At 40.3% G+C, this 13297-nt stretch overlaps 1 long non-coding RNA gene across 1 annotated transcript in view; it reads left to right on the forward strand.

The window, feature by feature from the left end:
- Positions 1 to 13297, forward strand: part of LOC146860976 (uncharacterized) — a 266970-nt gene that overhangs the window by 26648 nt on the left and 227025 nt on the right. Inside the window, exon 2 of the long non-coding RNA XR_014979225.1 lies at positions 6174 to 6237. This is a non-coding gene — a long non-coding RNA (uncharacterized LOC146860976). The remainder of the gene's footprint in view (positions 1 to 6173; positions 6238 to 13297) is intronic.

The following is a 13297-nucleotide window of genomic DNA, read 5'->3' on the forward strand; positions in this document are numbered from 1 at the left end:
ATTAATATTAATGAGACATGCAATTTGGGACCCCATTGGAAATCGCAAACAGTGTCTGAGACACCGTGGTACATTGGATTTTGCAACTCGCAAATTGCGACTTGCAATTTGTTGCAATTAGCGAGTTGCAAAATCCAATGGTCGTCCATCCGCCTCTAAGTGTCTTGCTGCTCTTTTTCAGATACAGTGGTTTCCCTCACTGGATTATGACTCAATTTAGCCTGAAAACTGTCCAAATAAAACCATTCGATGCTCTAGGAACACATATGGCACTCATGGTGGTACTCTTCTAGAGGACAAATTCTCTCTGAAATAGAAGACATTTTTTAGTTACAGCTAGTTTAACAAGTTTCAAAATAAACTCTACTTTTGGCCACCAGAACATTATGTACCATTACAAATAGAATTGTAGTATATTCATAAATTATATATGGAATGTACCTCACTCTGTGAGAGTTATTCCCTATGAATGTATGAATGCACAGTCTGAAAATCTAATTGCAAAAAGTATGTAATATGTTTGGTTATTTTCATCTATTTGCACTGAAATATTTTAAGGTGTTTAACTGAGACAATGGTCACTTGAAAAATAGGATTATAAAGCTATCACAAAATAAAAATATTTCATAACCAAGATGAAATTGTGAAAATGTAATTTTAAAAAACTGGCCTGTGCTGCAAATATGATGCACACTGTGATAGAGACATTTAGGGCCTGATTATGATGATAGTTGGTCAGACTGCCGACAGCAATTGCAGCAGTCGGGAGACTGCCTGAAAAACACGTGGGTGGTCCAATCACCGAAATTGAATAGGACCACTTAGCTGGCAGTCAGAACTCCGGCGGTACCATGGCAGAGACAGGCCGCGGCCACAGGAATGTGCCACAGCAGATACTGCTGCCGTGCAGCGCCTTCAGCACGTCAGTGCACATTGTGCCATGCACTATGTCGTCAATGGCACATGCTTTACGGAGGTGTCATTAAAGAGGGGCACTATTCGTGCCCTCAGGGACACTTTTTCAGGTGATAGTACAGCAGTGTTTAGGGCCCCCTAATACTTTTCCGACAACCTTTTCATGGCGGGGCTCCTGCCATGAAAAGGCTGCCAGAAAGGGATATTGTAATCTCGACGGCGGTGCCTGCTTTGGCACCGCCACCATTCCTGGCCGCTCCTCTGGCCTCCACACTGTCGGGATCCTCAATCCTGGCGGTGTCAGCAGTCTTTCATCAGGCTGGTGTCGTTCCAACCACTAGTATTGTAATACAGCGGTTGGACTGAAGGGGTGTCGGTCGGACCGCCTCCGACGAGATGGCAGTGGACCGATCGCCAGCATTGTAATCAGTCCCTTTAAGTGCAAAACACAAAATTATTTTACCAACAACTATAAGAAAATTGATACTTAATTAAAAGGCCTGTCAAAGATTAATCAGCAATGTTTTGATCCCTTTTAGTTTTGGGAACAGCATCAGGGCTGAGCAGATAATGAGAAGAGCCTGAGGGTGATAATGTAGAACAGCTCTATATGAATAAGATTTATTTACTCTCAGGACAATTGATGACACTTCATGAAAATCTATTTGTGGCCCACCTCATGAAACATTAATTATTTGTATTTGTCTTTTTTTATAAAAACCCTTGATTATGTGATACTATGATTTATAACCACGTAAGTTATGCTTCAGATATAATCTTGAAATGCTGTTAACATGCGATCTTATTATCCCTGTTATCTTATGTTAATATTCTTAGAAAACGCATGTTCACCATACGTTTCTTGGTGCTGAACAGGCAACAAGAATAGGCAATATTTAGCAGAGGAGGCGAGCCGGCCCTCTGGATAAGCCTCCTTAAAGAGCTATGTCTTAAGCTTTCTGCGTAATAGCTTCACATCAGGTTTGTGGCAGATGTGATCAGGAAGTGAGATCCATACTGAAGAAGCTTTTATCATGAAACTAATTCTACCAACTCTGCAATTCTGTAATTTAGGAGTAACGAAAAGTTGGAATGACCAGATCTCAAGTTTTTCAGGGTTTTTTTCCTTTCATCTTTAGTATAAAGTGAGTAGCAGAGCTCCTCATGCTTGTGAATATAAGACAATATGTTGTAAAGTGAATGCTTTGTCTTACAGGAAGCTAATGAAGTTTTTGCACTCATGGGGTTGCATGCATACATCTTGGGAGTTGGAAGATCAATCTTACACCCTCGTTTTCAGTGACTCGAAATGAAATGAAATGAAATGAAAAGGGGAATTTGTTTAAGCGCACTGCGGCCAAGCGGCTTCCTGGCGCTGAGGACTCATCCAAGCTCACAAAGAAACCCAAAAGGACTAGCTAGGAAAAGCCTGAGAAAACAGGAAAGTTTTGAGGGCCTTACGGAAGTGGGTGTAGATGGGAATGGAACGAATAGAGAGAGGAAGACTATTCCAAAACCGGGGGGCCAAGACCGAGAAGCGGGTGCCCCCAGTGCGAGTTTTGCGAAAGCGGGGGACGTGAAGCAGAGAAAGTGATGAGGACCGGAGAGTTCGTCTGGGAGCGTGGGAAGTGATGAGGGAATTGATGAAATGAGGGGCAGAATGATGATGAGCCCGAAAGACCAAACAGGCGAGTTTGAAGAAGGATCTAAAGTAAACAGTATACAACTTGTATCTTATGGATAGAGATGTTGGGTAGCCCTAGATAATTGAAGTTGACATAATCCCTCCTATTTATACAAATGTACGTATCTTTCTGTTTCTTACTTCCTGTTTGCTTAAAAATGTAATTGGCATCCTATGCCCATCATTACCCCACTCTGCTTCAAGATGGTCAACAGATTCTGATGCAACCACCCCTTCTGCCTATGCGCACAATCTCACTTTTTTAAGACACTCCTTCCAGTCTTAGTCTCGGTTGAGACATGTTTCCCTTGTAATAGCATCATGGGATCTGCTGGTTTGTGCTAGCTTCCAGGAATTGGAGACTTTATGCCAAACTTACACCACTCTCAACCTTATTTCGACATTAGCAATACTTTGGCCAGCTGCTTTCTAGTGCAATTTAGCAAGAATACTTTATTTTAACTAACACACTCCCTGCATTGTTTCGCAACAGTGCCAGATTTTCTTTTCACTGCATTAGGATTTTGTCTATGGCATAAACCCTAGGATTTCTAATAGTAGATTTCTGCTGACCATGTAATCTCAGGCAAAAAGTATATCACTCCCTGCACTATTGTAACTTTCAAATTACTGATTGCCATCATTGCCTAAATTCCTGTCTCCATTTTGTGCCAGATTCCTTGTCCTTTAATAAATTTGTTCTTCATTGTGCCACCACTCATGGTCTGCGAGTTATATCGAGCCCTGGCTTGCACAACTAACCTTGGTTTTCATTGCACTGGGAATTTCATTTTCCTCTTCTCTGACATTATCTTTCCAGCATTTTCCTTTTCCCCCATGCTCCAGTAGGCTTCAATTGAGCCTCTTGTTAATATTGCATGGCTTGTAGCATTGAGTAATGCTGGAACAACTTTTAGGGTGGGGTGCTGCTATTAATATTACATCACTAAAGTCATACCAATTGTGAAAAATCCAATCCTCAGATCAAAAACCAGTTTAGCTAATGTACCACACCATTTCAGCAGGAGAGTGTTAAGGGTGTGGATACATCTGGTAGTGCATTTTTGAGAAAACACAAGGAGATGATGGATGGAGTGCTGAAACTTTTCAAGCACTCACCCCCAGTCACAGATCTGGGTTGAATCCATCATCATTCTTTAGCTCACTTTGCTATCCCAGTTCAGACACAGCTATGCAAATCAGTCTTGACTCTGTGCTTTTTTTCAGCACAGTTGCAGGCTGTCATTTAAAATGTTTAACGTAAAAGTTTATTAGATTAATAAAATATAACCATAGAATAATCAATAAATACATTGAGATATAATATGCCAGCAAAATATATAAAAATAAGAGACAAAAGGTGGAAGCGGGAGGATGTACATGATTTATATAAACTATAGTCTGTTGCAATTATATTAAAATACTAATAATATAGGCAATAAATAGTAAATATTTTTAAAACATAGAAGGTCAAGGAGGTTGAAGAACTTCTTGTGCATCAGGTGTAAGCAACTTCGATGCCTTGGAAGATTTGTCGAGGATGGATGTGACCGTACTCCATAACTCCTTTTGTTTTAGGACAAGCGATAAAGGTTACATATATACAGTGTCCAGTCTGTGATTATGAAAGACTGTATACCACTACGCTTTGCATGATAATTGAGTAAGATCTTACCAATGTGTTGTGATCTGTTGGAAAGCCACTGCTAATAACTAGTCAAATATTCTAACATTTAATAAAGCATCTTCCCAGCCGTCTGATACACTCCCCAAAAAAACATTTGATCTAGAGAAAGGCACATGTGAATCAAAGGTGGAATTAATTTGCTTTCAAACCTTCAGCCAAAAATCGGGGATGGAAGGGCATATGAAAAAGTAGGTGTTTAGGTCAGCATGCTGCGTTGAACATGTCCAACAAGCGTCTGGTATATCTGAATTTCTGTGTATATAGATAAAGGGGTGAAGAGTATTGTATTATAAATGTAGAATAATGTTTGTGTTGTGTTTGCTGCGCAGGATGATTTCCTTATTTTAATCCAAATCTGCTTCCATCTGGGGGTAGACCATGAGATTTCTAGATCTTGTTGCCATTATATGTTAGCTTCGGTCTTTTTTCTACTATTAGAGTACAATTCAATTGGGATTATGTAATTGATGTCTTGGGATTCATATGTAGGAGAGAAGTAAGGGGGTGTTGTAAGCTAGGTGCAGTTTTAGGAACAGATTTAAAAATATTATATGTTGTATTGATACTATTTTGTAAAAGTTTAAATTTATGTTGGAACGAGGGTGGAAATCCAAAGAGTGATTGGGCTTGCTTGAAAAAATTGAGAGATTCTTGACATAAAAGTTGACTAACACTAATCAATCCCTTATCTCTAAAGGACTTCCAATATATGGATCTATGTGTTAAATGAATATGTTTGTAATGCCATATAGTAGATTGGAGGAAAGTATGAAGCTCATTAAGAATACATGACATAATAGAATCTAGCAATCTACAGTTGTTTTTAAGAATAGGAGGGGATAACTTTTGAGGCTTACGTGAGACTGTTAAGTATTCTTTAAAGGAGAAAGGTGATAGAAAGCTGCGTTCTAAGTCAACTCATAGCGGGCAATATTCTAAAGAGGAAGAAATCCCATGTATGGATTGTCTCAATGAGGATGTTTTATGATATTTGTAAAAGTCAGGAAAGTTTACTGCGCCATCATTTTTGGAGAGTTTCAACTGTGCTAAGGACAAGCGTGAGCGTTTTTTATTCCAGAGAAACGAGGAGAGTATGCAATATTTTATTTCAAAGATTCCTTCTTCGTAAGATGGGACTCCTGCAGAAAAGCAATATGTGCACCAAAGTTTGACAAATGTGTCAAAACTTTCTTCCTTTTAATAATTGGTGAGTTAAGACCTCTGACATTCCAAGAAACAAGATGTAATGCCATTGAGAGAAATTCATAATAAAAGTAGAATCAGGCATAGTAATGTAAGAAGAGAGCAGAAACCATGTTATTAGGAGGCAACAGAACAATGTGAAAGGGCAACAGTAAAATATTTATTGTAGAATGATAGGTGAGCAAGAAAAGAATAAATAAGACACAATAGAAGAAGGGTTAAGGTAAAGAAAAGGAGGAAAACATGACAGAGAGTGAAAGAAAAAAATGAATATTACAAAGACTGAAAGGAAAAAGAGGGGAGGCATACCTAAGCAAACTGTGATGAGGATGGGGGGCCCACATGGGTAACATGGCACGTCCAGTCCACGGGATCGGGAAACATACACAAAAACACATGGATGAATGTTTTGGTTGAGAAAAAGACATGAGATTTGGTTAAAACATGATAGTATTTAGGCATACCAACTATGTTTGTGAGTAACATTTTGATACTAGCATAATAACATCAGAAAAAGAATGATAAGATCTTAGAACCAATCAACAATATAAAGAGGATACGTGATCACAGATGTGTGTTCACGATTTAGTGGGTAAGGAAATATCTGTAGTATTACTTCTGCATGAGTCAAGAAAGGTTTTCAATCAACTGGGTTCTTCATATGTTGTTGTTTTATTTTTGTAGGGGACCTTGAAGAGGCATGGGTGAAAGTGTCCAAAACGAGCATCAATGGAACGAAGCGCTGATGGCAAGTTAAAACATTCTTTAAGTCAATCTGCAGTGCTTTTGCATAATCCTGAGTAAAAAAAGATTACCTCCAGACTGTGAAATGTGTTTCATTCATTTGGCCACTGAGATAGCTTGTAGTAGTTCAGTGTATACCATGAAATAAAGAATGACTCCCCAGAGTTTTTTTGAGGTGGTTGCTATAGAAGAAGGATGACCCAATCTGTGGTCTCTTTAAATGTTAAGTGATGACCCGTCCAATAGACTAAGAAGTTTAGGAAGAACATTTTTAAAGAGAGTGATGGGATTAGACTCCTCTATACCCTCCAGGAAACCAAAAATTCACAGGTTATTCCTTCTGCTCCGATTTTGAGATTTTCGACATGCTTTTGTAGGTTAAGAACCTGTGACTGAAGAGAGTTTACTAAGAGGGAAGATTCATTGAGATTTTTAATTTGATGCTCTGCAGCATTTATCCTCTCCTCTATATGAGACCACTGGTCACCAACAAATTGAAGTTTGGCATTTGTTTGCTCCATAACAGGACGTAAAGCACTGAATTCTTGCAGCAGAAGATCCATTGACAAAGTAGAACATGATTTTGTGGGTGAGGGCGGGTCCTTTTTCAGTCTTTTTGTAGAAGAGTTATTGGAGTCTATGTGTGATGAAGTTGAAGCATAAGTAGCAGATGACACAGAGGAATTATTTCTTGGTGAATAAGTGATAGAGTCTTCATCCTAATGTATCATTGAACCACAGTAGGATGTTTAGAAAACTTAACAGGTGTGATCTTCAGAGGCTGTTTAAGTCATGCAAGCTTGCCCATGTATCAAGCTAAACAGCAGAATATTGCTTAAAAATTGTCATATTATAAATAGGGCTTATGGTATTTATTTGTTTGCCATTTCCGTGTGTATTTATCCATATTTATTTTTTGGGCATTTTTGTCTGTATTTATCCACATTTATATTTGCCACAAGCAAAAGGTGACACTGCAGCTAGTATTTTTCCACATTTATTTAAATTGACAATGCACACATGCACTCTGTTGTTGTTGGTCAACACAATACATTAATCTGAAAACTTTGCCAAATTTGCTTAAAAGTGCTATCACAAGCCATTTGTCTCAGAGCTTTGTAGTTTCTGTCATCGGCACAAAGTGCTACATTCTCTCCCCCACTTAACACTGAATAAGAAACTCACAATGCCTTCAGCTAGAACCCAATTGGTCCCCGCTATAAACACCTGCAAGCAACTCAATTCAAATTATGCACTAGACAAGAGAAATACACTGTCTGAAAAAAAAGGTAACAACATTCTGGAAAAAACAAACACTCATAGGGAATACAACTTAACGTTTTTACACTCATTATTCAGAAAGCAAAGGACATGAAAAGAAAAGTAGCGCTTCACTGGCAAACTCTGTAAGGTGGCGCTAATGTGTTTGGGTGTGAATAAAACCAATCTGGCTACCTTGCAACTACTCTGCCTTGTTTTATTAAGTTATGTATTTATTGTTTGTATTTTAAAACCTTTTTTCTCCCTCCTGAGGCTGCATTTTGGAATAGAAAAATGTCAGAAAAAGACATTTGCAAGAATAGCGTTTCCTCGTTTTTTGGATCCATTTGACTGGGGAACGAATGACGGAAAGGAGAGAAAAGAGCAGTCATGGTTTTCTGCAAGTGAGGAGGAGCGCGACAGAAAGAGAGGGAATAAGAGGAAAAAAGGGGGGGCAGCAGAAGTGGACACTGTCTTTGCCTTGTCCGGGCAAGAAGGAAGAGACAGCAACAATTATTGGCTATGCAGTCCTGCCACAAACTCTGCAAACACTCCAGTCAGTGGCGTAGCAAGGCTTTGCTGAGTTTGTGGTTGGATTGTTTTTGCAGCCACACATACACAGTGTACTGCCCTGCAGTCTGGCTACAAACTCAGCAATCACTCCATTGACGTAGCTAGGCTTGGCTGCCCCATGGCAGGAGGGGGAGGTGCTGGCATCCGATTCCTGCTTTCACCTCCCCCAAAACTGCATACGCCACTGACTCCAGCTCTCTCCCGCCCCCCAGAGCACTTACCTTTGTTTTTAAATGGCTGGCGCAGAGCTCACTCGAGGGGCAGAGCGGAGCCCCGGGGATGGCTGGAGCAGCAACAAAAACGCATTCAGGAGCTCAAAAAATACCCCTCATTGGTAGAAATTTCCAGCAAATCAGCTGGTGTTCCATGTTACTGTAGGCAGCCACAGCCCTAGAATCAGGAAGAGGGTGTGGCGAGGCAACTCTGCTGGAGCACTGCAGCATGGCAAAATGTGCTAGTATTTTTCTGTTTTTAAATATAAAGACAGACAAAGGAAAACTTGTTTTCTGTCTGTATTTATATGTAAAAATCTGTTTAAACAGGAAACTGGGAACCCCAATTATAAATAATAGCTAAACTCTTGCGGACCTCTTGTAGGAGGACAAAAGACAACGAAAAACAAAATTGTGACGTTTCCAATCTAAAAGGAAAAAAGTCACACTCTCCTTTATTTGTAAGTAAAGGCAGAACTATCAATTAGTTCTACTTGAAATGTAGAAGAAAAAATTACCACATCTGCGCAAAATTAAAGAGGATCAAATATGCCTTATAAACAGCTGAGTTTGTTCAAGAGTCACATGTCAGTAAAGAAAAAACTGCTTAACTGTCAAGTAATTATTTCTGTTAGGCTCTAAAATCTAAAAAACAAGGTACAATATTCAAAAAGTAGTTGTAATATGCTTGTTGGTCACCCAAAAATATCTTTTAAGTTGAGTGAAACTATAAGACCAAGCAGATATAAATAGAAATCCAGTTCAGTCATTTTCCTCATTAGCTGAAGAAATAATTCACTTGCCTGCTTTAAAAGGTTGCTGTCTTTTTAAGATGGCGCATTGGTGCTGCAGAGAGTTTTCTGTGCCATTAAAAAGTGAAAGGCACGAAGAGGAATGTCTGAAAAGAAAACACTGCTTCCTGTCAGTATTTGTGGAGTTGTCCAATCTTGGCAATATGGCGGGTGTCTCTGAGGAGAGAGAGACACTCCGTCGATACCAACGGCAGAGCGGCAAACGGACCAACTATGGGGCATATTATCAAGGTCCGGCGATAAATATCGCAAAGCGCGCTTAGCGCTTGCATATTTGTCGCCGGCTATCTCTGGAATTTATCACCCGGTTAGCGCATTATCAACAATGCGCATCGCCGAGGCGATAAAAATTACAGAGATAGTTGGGATATCACCGTTTTCCATGGTGGAAAACGGTGATAACCTAGATGATAGGGGCCTGTGGTCTTAGCCACACAATCCACCCCCCATGTTAAGTATGCCTTAGTCAGGAATTTAACAGACGTTAAATTCCTGCGTTAAGGCATACTTAACGGGATTTTAAATATCGCTAACCCGCATTGTCAATATGACAAAGCTGGGTTAGCGATATTTTCACAAGGAAGTCTAGTCAGGCACGCCTCCTTTGCATCTCATTAGCGATGCGATGGGAGGCATGCTGACACGGGGCACTAATGCCAGAAAACTGTCGCTAACAGCTGTTAGCGACAGCTTGCTGATAGGGCGATAAAAATATCGCCGCTTTAGCAGCAAAAAGTGCCGCTAAAGCAGCGATATTGCCCTTGATAATATGCCCCTATGAGAGGGGCATTACCTCACCGCAGCGAGGCAGCAGTTCTAGGCCGCACCACTCCAGGAGGCCGCCACAGCGCTCCCCGCAATGCGTGCCGGCGGTGGAGCCTCAAGGAAACACCGCCATATTCCATGGCGGTAAATCACACCTCGCACACTGTCATTTAAAGATAGCACATTTTACATTGTAATGGTCACCAAATTTGCATAGACATGCAGTTTTACTAGTAAAACTAGATAATACACATCCAATGTGTAGAAATCGAGTATCAGTGGATTTTTTATCATTTGTGCATCACCAAATGCCTTGATTTCTTTTCATCCTATTAAAAAATTAGTTTTTGCACACTTAAGAATTACAAAAAATGGTGCTTCCTTTCTTTTCTCCTAATTGCTGATATATTATGAAATATGCATCCAGTTCATTTACAAATATTTAAAGATTGTTGAGGGTTAGAAAAAAAACTGACATCCTACTGCCTTTCCTTTCACTTCTCTGTACCCTAGCAAGAGTGTCTCTTACATCACTGTTACAAAATCTTTTCAGAAAAATAAAAGTCAACATCACTTTCCGAATGAAGCAATTTGTCAAAAGGCACAGCCTGACATTTGACCTTAGTCTTTGAATACACAGCTAATGTGACAAGATAAGCACACAATAGAAAAAAAAGATCTTTATTGCTCATTCACCTTCTGAACTCCCGCATGGTTATTTTTCGGGGTGCTGCAGCACCCCAGCACCCCTACTTACAGCGCCTATGCAGTGCTAACACCTTCAATTTATGTGTCCTGTGCAAACTTTCCTTTCCTGTTTTAATTTATTTAGAGCTATTCTATATATTCATCTTTGGTCTATCATTATCAACCCTGTCCTTATGATGAGCCCACAAATAAAATGGGTCAGAACATTGCTGATGACTCTTTAACCAGCCTTATGACGAATTAGCATTTTTGTCATGGTTGCTTGTAACACTGTGTGTTCTGCACTTTAAATGTCTCTATCACAGTATGCATCACATTGGAGTATCAAGCACTTTTTTCATGATATATTCAGTCATTTAATATTGAATATGAAATATTTTGATTGTGTGATATCTCTGAAATCTTGTTTTTCAACATTGTGGGCCTCATTTATGCCCTACAGCAAAAGAAAAGGGCAGGAATGAGTTGTATCTATTAGATACGGCGCATTCCTGTCCTTTTCGCCTGCGCCGGTGCTCAATGGGCTGCCGTACGCCAATGCAGGCACCTGTGCACCATGGTCCAAGGGTGCCTTCGTTGCGGGGATGATTATTTTTGTGCAAAAACGGAAATCTTCCTGCACAAAAAAAAACACAACAGGTGTTTTCCTCTTTCCATGTGTACTGCAGAATGCAGCAAACATAGAGGAAAAACTAGGAGAAATAAAGATATTTCTCATCGTTCTGCCTCCCTTATGCCGAGGCGTACGTTTTTGGCGCTGCCTCAGACTTATGACTTTTCATAAATCTTGGGCAGTGTAAGAAAGCCATGGATGTTGCTGGGAATGCCCCGGCAACACCCATGGAACGGCCCTTTCACACAGTTTTCTGCGTGAAAGGGGCACATATTTAAAAGGCCATGAAGAGCCACGTAACATCTCTTTACGTGATAAATATGCCAGTGGCACATTGTGCCACTGGAATGTCAAAAAGGTGACGCTCTGGCGGCTCAATAATGTTTAAAACCGCCATTGATATGCCATTACATAGGGACCATTATCCCAGTTAAACAGTAGGTTACACTAGGTCCAAATTGACTCTTGAGTTTTCCTTTGCTTTATGTGAACTTAATTGGGCTTATTTACAAGCCCCCTCGCCACGCTGGTGTGTCACTTTTAAAATGGGAAAAAGTGATGCACCAGCGGCTCAAGGGGCTTGTAAATAAGCCCCAATATTCTTAAGTTACACGGTCTTCTGACACGGCAAAAAGCCGCTGACTCATCTGTACCTGAAATGTCAATCGCTCTCCTGGGGCTGAAAATGCCCTTTATCTTCATTACCCGAGCTCTGGGCCCCTCATCCTGCCTCACTTGGATCCCAAGTGGCAATATGCTCTCTATACTTACCTTCAACCTCCACCATAATAGAAAAGTGATGATTCGGGATTGCACTGAAACCTTGCATTGTGATGTAAACAAAACTGTCACCACTATAATAAACCTCTATCATGCATAACAGCCAAGCCTCCACCTTGCAACCTTCTTCAGCTCACCCACCCACAGTAGCACATATTTGCAGAGAATTCTGGGTGCAAGCCCAAGCATCTGCAGCCAGATCATTCCTTAATTCGAAAATCGTTCATTTGACCTCTAGTTGTTTGCAACAGCACCTGCGTGCCTCTATTCGACTGCACTACCCAAAATAACCTGGGGCCCGATTCACAGAACTAACTTAAGACAAAATCCTAAACTTACTACTTTTGGCATTCACAGAAGTTAGGATTTTGTCTTAAGTTTGTCTTAAGACAGACTTAAGACAGACTTAAGACAAACTTAAGACAGACTTAAGACAGACTTAAGACAGACTTAAGTTAGGATTTTGTTTTAAGTTTGTCTTAAGTCTGTCTTAAGTCTGTCTTAAGCCTGTCTTAAGTCTGTCTTAAGTTTGTCTTAAGTCTCTCTTAAGTCTGTCTTAAGACAAACTTAGGACAAAATCCTAACTTCTGTGAATACCAAAAGGAGTAAGTTTAGGATTTAGTCTTAAGTTAGTTCTGTGAATCGGCCCCCTGGATCCTTCTTGCACCTTCTGCAACCTTCTGACACTTCCTCGTTTCGAAGGGGATGTCTCACCTCACACGTTAGCAATGTTTGACGGCCCCCTGGATCCTTCTTGCACCTTCTGCAACCTTCTGACACTTCCTCGTTTCGAAGGGGATGTCTCAAGTCACACCTTAGCAATGTTTGACGGCCAGAAGCATCTTACGCCACCAGCAAAGGAACCCTACTAATGCTGCAACACCGTTTGATGCCACCCAGTCCGAGGCATTGCTCAACTCTCGGCCAGGAGCTAACAAGGTCAGACACTTCTTTGACAGCATCACAAACTACTCTCCACCTTATGGCCACCATTGAGACTAGTTTGTCTAAGTTCAGCAACATTTCCCGAATACAAGGCACTTGTAAGTGAGTGTAGTGAAAGCGTTCTGAATCTGTAAATCTATACATGGGTTAAAGAAAGTCTGAAAAGAAATATTAGGATTGTAACTGAATATTTTCAGAAGCAGTATTAGAAGTTGAAATAAAGACTTTGTAGTTCTTATAACGAACACAAGAGAGTAAAAAAGGTTGGGCTTGATAAAATCCTTCTTAGCACCGAGTTCAAGGTAAGCTGCAGAAAAATAGGTAAATGTAGTTTAACTAGCTGAATATTTATGGTCATAAAACATGCTGGGTCATAGTTTATAGGCTTCTGATAAT

The sequence above is a fragment of the Triturus cristatus genome, chromosome 3_1, assembly GCF_964204655.1.
Source record: "Triturus cristatus chromosome 3_1, aTriCri1.1, whole genome shotgun sequence".
Taxonomy (NCBI): domain Eukaryota; kingdom Metazoa; phylum Chordata; class Amphibia; order Caudata; family Salamandridae; genus Triturus; species Triturus cristatus.